The sequence below is a fragment of the Danio aesculapii genome, chromosome 2 (genome assembly GCF_903798145.1).
Source record: "Danio aesculapii chromosome 2, fDanAes4.1, whole genome shotgun sequence".
Taxonomy (NCBI): Eukaryota; Metazoa; Chordata; class Actinopteri; order Cypriniformes; family Danionidae; genus Danio; species Danio aesculapii.
In genome coordinates, this window is record NC_079436.1 from 16,716,639 (window position 1) to 16,729,912 (window position 13,274).

Below are 13,274 nucleotides of genomic sequence, written 5' to 3' on the forward strand. Positions count from 1 at the left end.
GTTTCTTTTCAGAATTGTGAATTTACAGCTCCCATGAAAATAGTAAGCTCATTTAAAAAAAGAAAGAAGAAAAATATCATGTTGCTTGGAGATACCAATGAAAAGAATATGGATTACAAAATCAGAAATATCTAGCATATAGATATATACATAGATGCCTAATTAACAGCTGTGGGCTGGTCAATGAATGCCTGAGAGAATGTTGACTGTAACTCTGAGCTCTCTGGAATTACAGGTCTGCATCATTTAGCGCAAAAACATGTCAGAAATACGAGTAATAAGATAATATCCATCATTCATGTCATTTGAATCCTGACCCCCACATGGAAAATTATATTAAAAATAATAATAATAAATACAATAAATTGTAATTAAATAAACAAATAAACAAGCAAAAAAATAAATAAAATAAAAATAAGGACATAAAATACAAAATTATTTTACAAAATGGCAGATTACATTTCTTTTGTCCAGGCTGACTCTAACAGACAAGCTTTTAGTCTTAAAGACTGTCCTTTGTTACGTCCGTGACCCACGTTCCCCAAATAGGAAATGCGGACACGTGTGTCTTGTAAAGACAAATGGGAGTTTGTCAGACAAGTAAACTTGCCAATAAAATGCCAAATGAATAGGCAGAGCTCAACTCCACAGATGTCAGCGATTATTCATTAACAGAGTATATCAGCTGGTGGCTGAGAAGCGATCATTTAGATTTTTGCCTGCTGAAGAGCCGATCACTTAGCTAACAGCTGGAGACTCAGCTGGAGACTTGATGGCAGTAAGAACATATGACCTAGCCCTATGAAGGGGGAGTTCTTCATATGATAAGTTGGTTAGCGGGTAGGGAAGACGTGGGTCCGTATGAACAGGGGTAACTCTCCGTGGCTGAAATAAGCATATGGTATTGCCAATGGAGACCGTGCATTGCTGGCACCGAACCTCAGTATGGGGTTAGATCAAGGTGGGCATACCAGACATCATACAGGGCCAGACACCCAGCTCCTCCACTGAGTCGTGTGCTAGGGGCCTTGGAGGAGTTCTCTAGGGTTTCGCCAAAACTTGGAGCTTACTTGCAGAACAGAAAAAGCACACGCATCTCTGGGTTAGGGAGCATAGCGCAGCAAGCGTTTTTGACACACCAAGCTTAGGTTCCTCCTGATTGACCTCCTGATTACCCAGTAATCAGGAGGAAACGGCTCAGCTCGAAGATTATAAAATTTCGCGAATGTGTTAGGTGTCGCCCAGTCTCTACAGAATCTGTTAAGAGGCGACGCGTATTCACGCCGAAAAGGAGGCACCGCTCTTTTAAGTGTGCTCTCTCTCCCGGGGGACACGGCTCGCCTTGGCACAGTGAAGTGAGGGTGATGGCATAAACTATTAAGAGGACCATCTTCCACTTTAATACGGCACTTCCCGTCTGCTGATCACAACAGAAAAGAGCTGCTTAGAGACATGCTCTGCATGTGGTCACATTAAGCACAGTGCATGGACACAGCAATGAAAGGCTGGGTCTGCCTACTCCACAGGCAGGTTCACTAACTGTTAATTAAATGTGCAGTAGGAGCCTTGGCCCATAACTGAACTGGTGTCTCAGGTAAGTGTGAGAGTAGGGCAGTCCAAATTCCTGGCACAATTCGCTGACCAAAAATGCCTGCGAAAGGCAGCCTGACCCTCCTGATGATACCAACATGACCAGCAGAGCTGCCTTCATGGACAGAAAATTTATAGATACAAAATCGAGTGGCTTAACGGAATTTACCATAACCCCTGAGCCTAGGGAGATCCCAAGAGGGCAAGAGAGGGGGACGGGGATGAAATTAATCATCTCGTGCCATGCCCCTCTGAGGAACTGGTTGATGAGGTTGTGTTTTCCCAGTGCGCTTCCATCCGCCGCCCCACAGAGAGCAGGGATGGCAGCACGCCAAACCTTCAGTGTGGAGGGTGACAGCCTGCACTCCAGCTACCCTGAAGGAAGAAAACACAACATTAATCTGACATTAATGGATTCTTCTCAGAGAGAAGCTCTGCACAATGAATAGACTCCACATCAGGATGTAGGCATGCCTACTCAGGGTGCCCTAACCTTAGTGATGGTGTTAACCACCAAACTGGTAGGTCACCTAAGAGCTCTGCACTTTGTTTAGAAACCATCTATGAAGGTTCCAGGCTTGGCGCTTTCACTAACCAGTGGAACAGGCTGTGACGGCAGAGCGTGTTGGAGCTACGGGAAGAACGCTCACGGCAACAGCCAGCAGGGACATGTCCGGTGGGAGAACACTTTTCCAAGCCTACCAAGAGATCACCTGCTCCATCGCACACGGCTGATCTCTCACCATCGAGGACTCCTGGGTAAAGTCCCCAACAGTGCCGTCGAGTAGGCCTGCCTGGGATATGGGCACGCCAAAAAGCGTACTTTGTTGGCGCGGCGCATATATGCCAGTGTAAGCCAAGGGTGGCATTTCCAGACCACTGTGAGGCCATAGTCCTCCCCAAGGCAAGGGCGGCCATCTTGAATTTCATGAGAGCATAGTCGACCACCGCAGGAATAGTCTCTAAATAGTCTTCAGTCTCTAGTGTGAGGCTCTGAGGCAAAAATCTAAATGCTTGCTTCTCTGCCGCCAGTCTTTAGTGTGAGGCTCTGAGGCGAAAATCTAAATGCTTGCTTCTCAGCTGCCAGCTGATATACTCTGTTAATGACTAATCGCTGACACCTGTGGAGCTAAGCTCTGTCAAGTCATTTGGCATTTCATTGGCCCGTTTTCTTACTCTTCAGAGTGATTGGTCGTCTGGCGAACTTCCATATGTCTCCCATACAAGACACATGTCAAAGTTCACATGAAGGGGATTTGGATGTTCCTAGATAATCAAAGAAAGGATCCCAGGTCCGATAAAATAGAAAAGGTTTATTCTTCATAGCTGTGGAAAAAGCCTCAAGTGGGATTATGACATTCTGAACACAAAGGCAAATCCAGAGAATATCTCAGTTACAAATGTAAACCCTTGTTCCCTAAAGGAGAAAGCAAAGATGCTATGTCATGCGATGAATCAGGATTCCGCTTAGAAAAGGCAGTAATTTTATGTTTTTTTATAAAAAAGGACAATGAAAATTGGTGAGCTGAATTCGAATAGTCACTCCTCCATATAAGGGCATTTACAGTAAGTGGCTTCACATGGAGGAACCAAGCCACAGCCAAGCAATCAGCTGGCTGTTCAGAGTTGTGGTTGTAGAGATGTTATTTTTGTAAATTTAGATGAAGGTTCACCTTATTATGACATATGATAAACTCTGTAAATTTAAGGAATTTTCATTTCAGCAATCTTTGATTGCTATTTGTTATCACAGCAACATTCTGTGGTCACTTGTTTCAAAAGAAGGTAGGATTCATTTGAATCTCACACTACCCTTAATTGAGACTGGGCCAAAAACATTAATATTAATGTAATTATTTGAGACTTGAGTATTATCACTGCAGTTTTGGTGATACTTGTGAGACAATCAAATATCACTACTAAACCAATAATATCTTAGAAATGGTGTCTCATTTTTTCCAGGGGTGTATGTGATTTTCCTAATCCTAATAATCCTTTTAATCTGACTGCTGAAAATATACAACTGACTCTGAATTTCAGGCAGCAAGCACTGACTCATCCAAACTGAATACCAAAGCAAAAATCCATCAGCCTGCTACCGCAACGTACTGCTAACTGGATAGGAAAGCTCTTTTTCAAAATAATAGAGTTGCCTTTGATCAAAAAATTGAGTACCACACAACTTTAATCAAACATACAAATGAACAGACAAATAAGAAAAGTGGGATAAGGTTCTGCGAGTGTATTGGATCTTACACAACTCAGAAATCTACAAGCAGAAGCAAACTATATAATCAGCCTAATATTGCCTAGTAATCATCCTAGTAATTGATTAAACAATTGTATTTCAATAATGAGGTTAAAAAATAACTAAGCTTGCGTTGCTAAATTGAACAGGAATTTTATCTTTTGTTTAAATGCTGGTGATCCTTGTCCTTTTCTTCTTCTGTTATTTCAGTTAAGGTGCTGAAGTGATTCAATACAGCATGTCATCTCGTTCCTTCAAGAGTGTCCAAATGTCAGTTCCTACACCCACAAGAAACAAACTAGCTGAATGACAGTATAATACCCACATCTTATGAAACTCCAACCCACATCCACTTATATTTACCACAGCAGTCTAAAGAAAGTTCTTATAGGAATGTTCTGCGAATTTAAAACACTGACCACAAACTGAGAACATTCATCACATAATGTAATGATTTCTATAAAACTAGAAGTTCTTCATTTAAACTTTTTCTCTTATTTTTAGAATAAAATTAGTCAGGCAAACCAGACGCTTTAAAAGCAGAAATGTGGAGATTTCATTTTTGTTAAAGCACTTGCATTAATTATTCAGTTAAAAACCTGTTCAGTATTAGAACTGTGAACTTAAGTCTGTCATTTTTGAGGTGGAAATATTTTTCTAGGTGGACAAAAACTGGTTGTGCTATTCCAAAAAGGACTGTCACAATACCATTAACCAACCCAGGCTCATTGGGAATACATGCCCTGGGCTATGTTTTTGTGAACTGCATTGTTTCTGCAATGTCTACTTGCAGCTTGTGTCACCAAATCCAACAGAGGCTGCTGTGTACATTTTTTTGAAAATACTTGAATGAGCTATGTTTTCTTAAACATGCCATTCATAGGTCCTTCTCGAGCATGTCCGCAAGAACCCGGCCAACTTGTCATGCATAATATATAACCTTGCAATTGACTGATCCACACACCCCCTTCCCTAAACCCAACCAATTGTGTTTTTCAAATGTGAATGAGAAGAGAAAAGAACATTGTGGCTGAATACTTTTACCACAATTTCACATTGCTGTTTTTTTTATTTATTTTAACCTGTTTTTTATAAGTATCAAGTGCGACACTGTATGAGGTAAGCTACCAAGCAAACTGACCACTCTGGAAAAGCCTTTTATACATAAGCAGGCAAGACGAATACATTTGATTATGGATCACACATGCGTTTAAGTAGTTTTTGTGGCATTTATGTGGTGCCGAACGAACAACCACATTAAGACAATCCTTTATCCATCGATAAAATGTCCCTGTAAAGGTTTCACAGTGTAGTTCAGAGGCCAAGGGGGCCATATTTAAACCACACACAATGCGATGGGACACAAATTTGAATTTGCATAAAAAGACTTTATTTAACATAATTTCAGCAGTTGTACTGACTTCATCATCAAAATGTTTGAGCTGCTATAAAAAAAATGGAATCCTTTAAAATTAACATCAATCAGATGTGTTCATCTGAAATATGGTTTTTTCAATTTTACACATTTAGCTTTTTTTCAAGATAATATAAGTCTTTTGTGTCTCTAGAATGTGTTTGTAAAGTTTTGGTTCAAAATACCCATCAGATAATTTATTATACCTTTTTAAATCTGGAAAATTTGAGCTGATAGGACATTGCAGCTGTTTTTGTTAGCTGTTTGTTCTCCCCGTCCACCATTCCCACGTGTTTGACAGAGCTACATCTGATGGATGTAGCCTTCACATAGATAAACATCACAGTGACAGAAAAAATTAAGCATATCTCCCTTACTACAGTAAGAATTTTCCCAACTGTTATTTGATATAATTGTTGTGGAGTTAATTCAAGCCTTTCAGCAACGATGAGTCACACACAATGTCGTTATAAAGTTTAGCTTTGCATGGCAAATGTGACAGGGTATACATTAATATACACTGCTGTATGGACATTCGTATGTTACTGTATTAAATAAACCTAATTTAAGTCCACAAACCAGAATTAATGTGCCTTCTTTTATAATTGTACTGACACTATGCGGCTGTGGTGATGAATTATGTAGCAATTTTACTGTATTCATTACAAACATGCATTTAAAAATGTTTTAAACTTGTAAAACTCATTATTGTGCTGATCACAGAGAGCTGAACATATCTTTAATCCCATTTGCTTCGTGCATATCCTGTTTTGTGGATATGATTATATATATGTTACTACGAAGACATGTTAATAAGCGTCTGTCAATCAATTCAGTGGGTGGGGAAACCCTACTCTTATGTCATGTTGCGATGGGCCTCAAAATGGAAGGCATTTGGATTCTATTTTAACATCAGGAAAAAAAAAAAGACCTGTTATGTTTCTATTACTCCAATATGACTGTGGACACATTCACACAGTTCTGTTCAAACAGCTTACAAAAGTTGATTTTCATCATAGGAGCCCTTTAAGTGTACTTTCACAAAGGATATAACTTTTTTTTGGAATTTTTGTGCAAGTTGTCTGCTTTCATCATTTCAGTCTCTAAAACCGAATTAAAAATTTGACAGGGTTAGTTTAACCTGAATTACATAAATTACACCCTCCTAAAAATGACTTCAAGTTGTCTGGGCCCCAATTAAAATGTAAAACTCAGGTCATCAGCAGAACTTTGCACTGAAGTTGTAAGAAGAAGGTGAAGACAGCTGGCCTCAGCTAAACGACAAGCATCATGAAGATGCCACTGATAAGCCACTTGAGAGAAGGCTCATAAAATATGCCTGCTGCAGACAGGTCATGCAGAAAACTACTAAGGCTTAAAATAAACCCATTCCCCCTGTTCATGCCTCACATACAGCCTGCCATCTTTCAGAGCACTCTGTAGCTGCTTAATTTCACTCTCTTTGACCACAGAATTCTTACCATTTATTTCTGTAGTGAACTAGAAAGAGGAGCCATCAATATATCAACACTATAAAAAAAAAGTCTGTAGAATTTATGGTAAAGAAACAGCAGCTGTGGTTATTATTATTTTACCATAAATAATAACTGTAAAACAAATGTACATTTTCAAGGTAAATTACTGTATTTCACAAATTTGTAGTGTTAAAACTCCAATGTTTTGAAGTACAAACATCTACACGTCATGTCCTTTGTTACATAGACAAAAACAACAAGCAAGTGGTGATGAGAAAGTCAGAATCACAAACAGCTTTTCCCACAATCAGAGAAATATACTAATATAGACAGCACACAGTGTCATTCACACAACTACAAAAGACCATAATGGTAACAGGCATACAATTTACTGTAAGTAATGAAATAAATATTATTTAGCAACAATAAGTGTAACAAATCTCTAATGTACATAGCTGATGGAGCAAAATAAAATAAAAAATAAAAAAACAATATTGTCATCAAAAAGCATAAAAAGTGAAGAGTCATGCAGGGAATTCTGGAAAAGTCAATTAATTGTTATTCATAATATACACTAGCTGACAAGAGTTCTAGTTGATCATTTGGTATCAGAAGCTGCTTATATAAATGACAAATGTCACAGTTCAGGAAGGGGGAAGAAGCGAGGACTCAAGTGCAAACACAAGATGGTTTTTATTAATTAAAATAAAACAAAAGAACAACAAAAACCACCCCGAGGGGAAAAAAACACATAACTATGACACAAACTTGGTTGGGCTGGCGAGACAAGGCTAGAGCAGGAACACAGGGGAGTATAGAAGACGAACTGGCACAGGACAGAAGACATGAGGAGAATATAAGCAGGAGTAAATCAACACACAAACAGATGAACATAATTAACTAATAATGGGTTAACAAGGAAGGTGGGACTAGACGATAGACGGGAGAGCACCTGACACAAAGAGACAACACAAGCCCGTGCTCGTGTGACGATTGTTAACCTCTGCATTGTGTTGTGTTGCAGTCGTCACCAACTTAAAGTAACAAAACCCTTTTTGTTCAAAACCCTCTTTTTATTCTGAGAAACAAACCCAATCACATAACATCACACGTAACAGGGCAATATACTGCAGACAAAACAGTAGCAGCATCAGCCATCATCTGCTGAGCTATTATTAACATTTTAACAAAACAAATCAACTTATAAAAAATACATTTTCACATACCTGAAAAACAAACCCAATCACATAACATCACATGTAACAGGGCAATATACTGCAGACAAAACTGAAATAAACAAAAGATGTAAGATAAACAACACTGTCACTTTAAGTGTGGTCTTGCATCATTCCATAATATAATACTTTGATAGCAACATGCGGTTTTTACTATAAGAAACACAAAGCTCAATAATGTTGCATTTTTTAATACATATTCGCTGTTAAAATCTATTAAAAGCATTATACATTTGTTGACAGCTCATCCACTCATATATATATATCCAAAAATAATCATGTTACACACTTTAATCACTATATTTTCGCTCCTGTGTTCAGAGCACGCTTACCAGTAGCAGCATCAGCCATCATCTGCTGAACTACGGTAGCTGCGCAAGGGCATCTTAAAGAAAAACGCCTACATTTCCCTAACCACTAGGGGGCACCAAATTATCAATCATGTGTACTACCTTAATTTCATGTCATTCATCATAATGAATCTCTATTACCACTGTTACATTCACCCCCTCTATATTACATGAAATAAATTTTTCTGATCTCATTAAACTATTTGTTGGATAAAACAAACAAACAACCAACAAGTTAATACAACTCACTGTACATCCAGAAGAATGTTCTCATTAAAGAAGTCAATATGAAAATTATCCCATTAGGACACTGTGACATAGGAGTAACGCTAAGCTCCTGCATCAACAGTTGACGGTAGAATGTCCACATACATTCCAAAATATTCCTCACATCTTAGTACAAAATAATAAAATATCGTTTACAAATACACAAACAAAACAAAACAAACTTTTCCATTACAAACATCTAAACAAATTGGTAGGTTCCCCCAAATGGTCAACTAAAGTACCCTTAAACTGTTACATGTTTGCTTTCTTTTGTTTTGTTCTCAGGTTTTTTTTCTGATTAACAACTATTTCTAAGATTGAACTAATTTAAACTAAATCTCAGGAAGAAATAAGAGAAAAAAAAATGTAAAAAAAAAATATTTAAATATACCCTATGTATATATATTCTCTTACGAAATACTTTTAATCTTTAAAGTTCTTGCATCTCTAATCAGTGAAAACACGAAACATTGACTTGCAAACCGACTCAACAGTATGTTTTGTGTTCTGAATCACAGCTTGGCCTGATATTGTTTGGATAAGTCTGTCAACAGGCTTAATCGCACGGCCAAATTGTGACCTAGCTAGCTATTGGGAAGAGCTAGCATCTAATGAAACCTGTGCAGTAGGAGTCATTTCTGAATGTGAAGTGTCCTGTCTGTATCACCATCTTCACAACTTGTTGGAAGACCACTCACGCAAGCATTCCCATCATCCATCTGTGTAGGTAAAATTCTACTCAAAACTGAGCTGTCTCTCTTCTCAGATGAAGCATGTGCAACACTACTAGACTCACCCACGACAGAATCATGTAGAGCTCCTGAAATGTCATCTGGTATAGGCAGAAAATCAACCAACAACAAGAGATTGCGATGGACTACCTTTTTTTGACCAGTTTTGGGGTTTCGAATTCTGTAAGTGTGCGTTTGGGGTTTGTGGTCCACTACAGTGTAGACTGTAGACTCCCATCGGTCTGCAATTTTTCTTTTTCCCCTTTCTGTCTTATTTGCCAATAATACATGGTCACCCACAACAACAGTGAGACCTTTCACTCTGCGGTTGTATAAGGCTACATGCCTTTTCTGGTCTTTGGTAGCATGCTCCTGTGCAATTGCCATGGCTTCCTTCAGATCTCTGGTGAGCATGTCAACAAACTTGTCATAGCTGACTACATCCTGATCCTGTAGGACGGATCGGAAGAGAATATCGACTGGAAGTCTAGGCAACCTCCCGAACATCAAATAAAAAGGTGCATAACCTGTCGACTCATGTGTTGTACAATTGTACAGAAATGTCAATGTCTGCAAAGTCTTGGCCAGTCTCTTTTAACATCTGGAGAAAAAGCACGGATCATGTTGCCCAGAGTCCTGTTGAAACGTTCCACAGTGCCATTTCCCATCGGGGGGTAAGGGGTGGTATGAGATTTTCTAACCCCTGAAACTCTGAGAAGTTCAGCAATTAGACAACTCTCAAAACTCGCACCTTGGTCACTGTGGATACATTCAGGTAGGCCATAGATACAAAAATATCTGTCCCACAAAACTCTGGCAACTTGCTTAGTGATTGATCACGACACACAAAGGCCTGAGCTAGCCTTGTGAAATGATCAGTCACAACCAAGACGTCAACTGACTTGTTACTAGCATCCTCCGCTGACCAAAAATCAATGCATACTAGCTCTAGAGGTCTAGTGGATGAAATGTTTTGGAGAGGAGCTCTCCCAGATGGGTCAGTACTTTTACTCACAATACAGCGTTGACAGTGTCACACATAATCACGAACTGTGTGCTCGATATTCAGCCAGTAAAAACGCTGCTTCGCTAAACAAACACTTCTAAATTGACCTTGATGGCCACTGTCATCATGAATACCCCTCAGCACAGAATCAACCAATGACGTTGGGACTATGTACTGAAACCGCTTTCTTCTCGACAACTGATCAGACGACACTCTATAAAGGATACCATCCCTCATGGTCAACTTGTCCCACTGTTTGAGGTAGCGCAAGACTGCAGCAGATTCTCCTGTCCTATCCCGTCTTGTAGGTCTTTGGCGGCTCTCCACATATAATATGACCCTAGACAACGCTCTGTCTTCTGACTGCATGTCACAGAGATTCTCTGCAGAATAAGCTGGTAATGTGTCCTGCCCAGAAGAAACTAACTGAGGTAAGTGATCTGCAAGTGCCATAGCTCGTGTCTCAGCACCAAGTGCCCAATCTACCTGTGATGTGCAGACAGTCGAAACATCTAAACTTGCAATAGGAGAATGATCCACATCAACACCAGTACAGGCGGTGCACAATTGTCGTTGTTGAATCACACTTTCATCCTGATGTTTGTCACTGGACCACCTGAAAGCATTATGTACAGAGGCAGATGACATTCCCCTCATATCTGTCATCATGGTATCATAAGGCACCTGAAGTAGTTTTTGTGTCACTCCACTCCTGACAAAAGGCACTCTACTCATGGAATCAGCAATGACATTCTGGGGACCGGGTACATACTTTATGTCAAAATTGTAGCTGGCCAACTTGGCCACCCAACGCTGTTCGCAACAGTCCAGTTTAGGCTTCGTGAGGATGTGGGGAAAGGGTTATTGTCAGTTAAAACCGTAAAACTATGTCCCTTTAGCCAGTGGCTAAACTTGTCGCAAATTGACCACTTCAGGGCCAAAAATTCCAGCCGGTGGGCAGGATAGTTCCGCTGTGAACGTGACAGGGATTTACTGGCAAAAGCCACTGGTCTTGCCCTCATCTCACCGTCTTGCAACTGCGACAAAACTGCACCAATGCCCTCTAAGGAAGCATCAGTTGCCAGTATAAAGTGGCATGAAAAATCCGGGTGCGCTAGGATATCACTCCCAATTAGTGATGCTTTTAGCTGTTCAACTGCATCATCCTGTGCTTCAGTCCAATCCTCAGGTCTCAATATTCTGTACTGACTAGACACATGTAAAGCTTTTTTCTTTCGTCCTCTACTTTTCTGGCCTTGAAGAAGGTCAAAGAGTGGCTTTGCTTTGACTGAATAATTTGGGACAAAATGCTGGTAATTGTTCACCATTCCCAAAAACAATCTAATCTTTTTCTGGGATGGAATTTTGCCATCTGATTCCATCAAGTCCAGACTCTGCAACTTCGAAATACACTCCACCTTATCTGGATCGGTTGAAACTCCATTCTTGGTAATCACGTGTCCCAAGAACTTCACAGATGCCTTCAGGAGGTAACATTTCTTAGGTGCCAGTTTCAGGCCATGAGCTTGTAGCCTACTGAACACCATCTCCAGACGATCAAGAGCAACTCGCTCATCAGGGCCAAAAACAATGAGATCATCTATATAGCACAGAAAATTCTGATCTCCAAAAATACTGTACATCATCCGCATAAAACTACCAGGGCTGTTACATACGCCTTGAGGTAGCCTGTTGTATTCGAATAGTCCCATGGGCGTGGTAAATGCGGTGAATTTACGATCGTCCTCATGCAGTGGCATGTTATAAAAACCTGATGTGAGGTCCATTGGACTGAACAGAGCATTACCACCCAACGCCGCTAAGCAATCCGCTTGGTGTGGAAGAGGATGGGCATCTTTTAATGTTCGTCTGTTCAACCAGCGAAAATCAGTGCAAACTCGAAGGTCCCCATTCTTCTTCCACACCAACACAAGCAGGGATGCATATTCACTTGTGGAGCGACGAATGATCTCTTTTTCTTCCATCTCTGACAGAACCTGACGCACCTTATGGTACTGGCTAGGAGCCACACGCCTATATGGAAGTCAGAATGGTCTGGGGTCTGAAAGGTGAATTCTATGGATAAAGCCCTTGGCTTCCCCACAATCAAGATGATTTCTTGAGAAGATATTCTCATAGGTCAAAATCAAACTTGCTAGTTGTTGCTTGCATTCCTCTGAAACATCACATGACTCTACATCCAGATCATGCAGTCCCACAATTTTCAACATTTCACTTGGGGATACTGGCTGGTCACCACCAACAAGCAAACTTGCAGAGTGACTGACAACTTGAGGTTTGACTGTGGTTGCACTGTCAGTATCCTCAACTGCAACACAGGGATACAGGTCAGCTAGCTTCGCATTGCGTCGCAGTAACACAGGTCTACCCGAGGAATTAATCACCTTCAAAGGTACCCAACCATCACTCCATAGGGAAGTAACTAGCCTTGCCACCATCACTCCTCTAGGAATTGAACGAGACGTAGTGGGCTCTGTCATTACCGCACTGCCTGGTGATGCTGCAGCTGACCTCGACAATTTTCCCCACACCAAGTATTCAAGTCCAGGCTCAAGACAACCAGCTGAGCTACATTTAACAGTTCAGAGCTTCTCTGGCATATCCTGTCATCTCCGTCGATTTAGTCCAGCTAACATAGACAAAAAGCTCTCGCATTCAGCATCTTTAGATGCAGGGCCAGTTACAGCACTCCAAAACCCCTCACATTTCTTGAAATGTCGCAAGACATGTTTAATGACATTTGTTCCAATTATGAGTTCGTCATGTTGGTCGGGAACAACTAAGGTAGGTACAATCATTTTCAAGAAATATACTTCCATGCTGAGATTTAAGATGGATTTAGGTTTGACATGCAATCCTCCACAGCCTAAAGGGACAACATCCATTTGACATTACACTATCGGAGTCAATTACTCCTGCTTCTCTCAATTTTGTTTC

The 13,274-nt window shown here is 40.3% G+C and overlaps 1 protein-coding gene across 1 annotated transcript in view; it reads left to right on the forward strand.

The window, feature by feature from the left end:
• The window catches only part of gpr158b (G protein-coupled receptor 158b), a 191,198-nt gene that overhangs the window by 161,244 nt on the left and 16,680 nt on the right, over positions 1–13,274 (forward strand). The gene's annotated exons all lie outside the window — the stretch shown is intronic.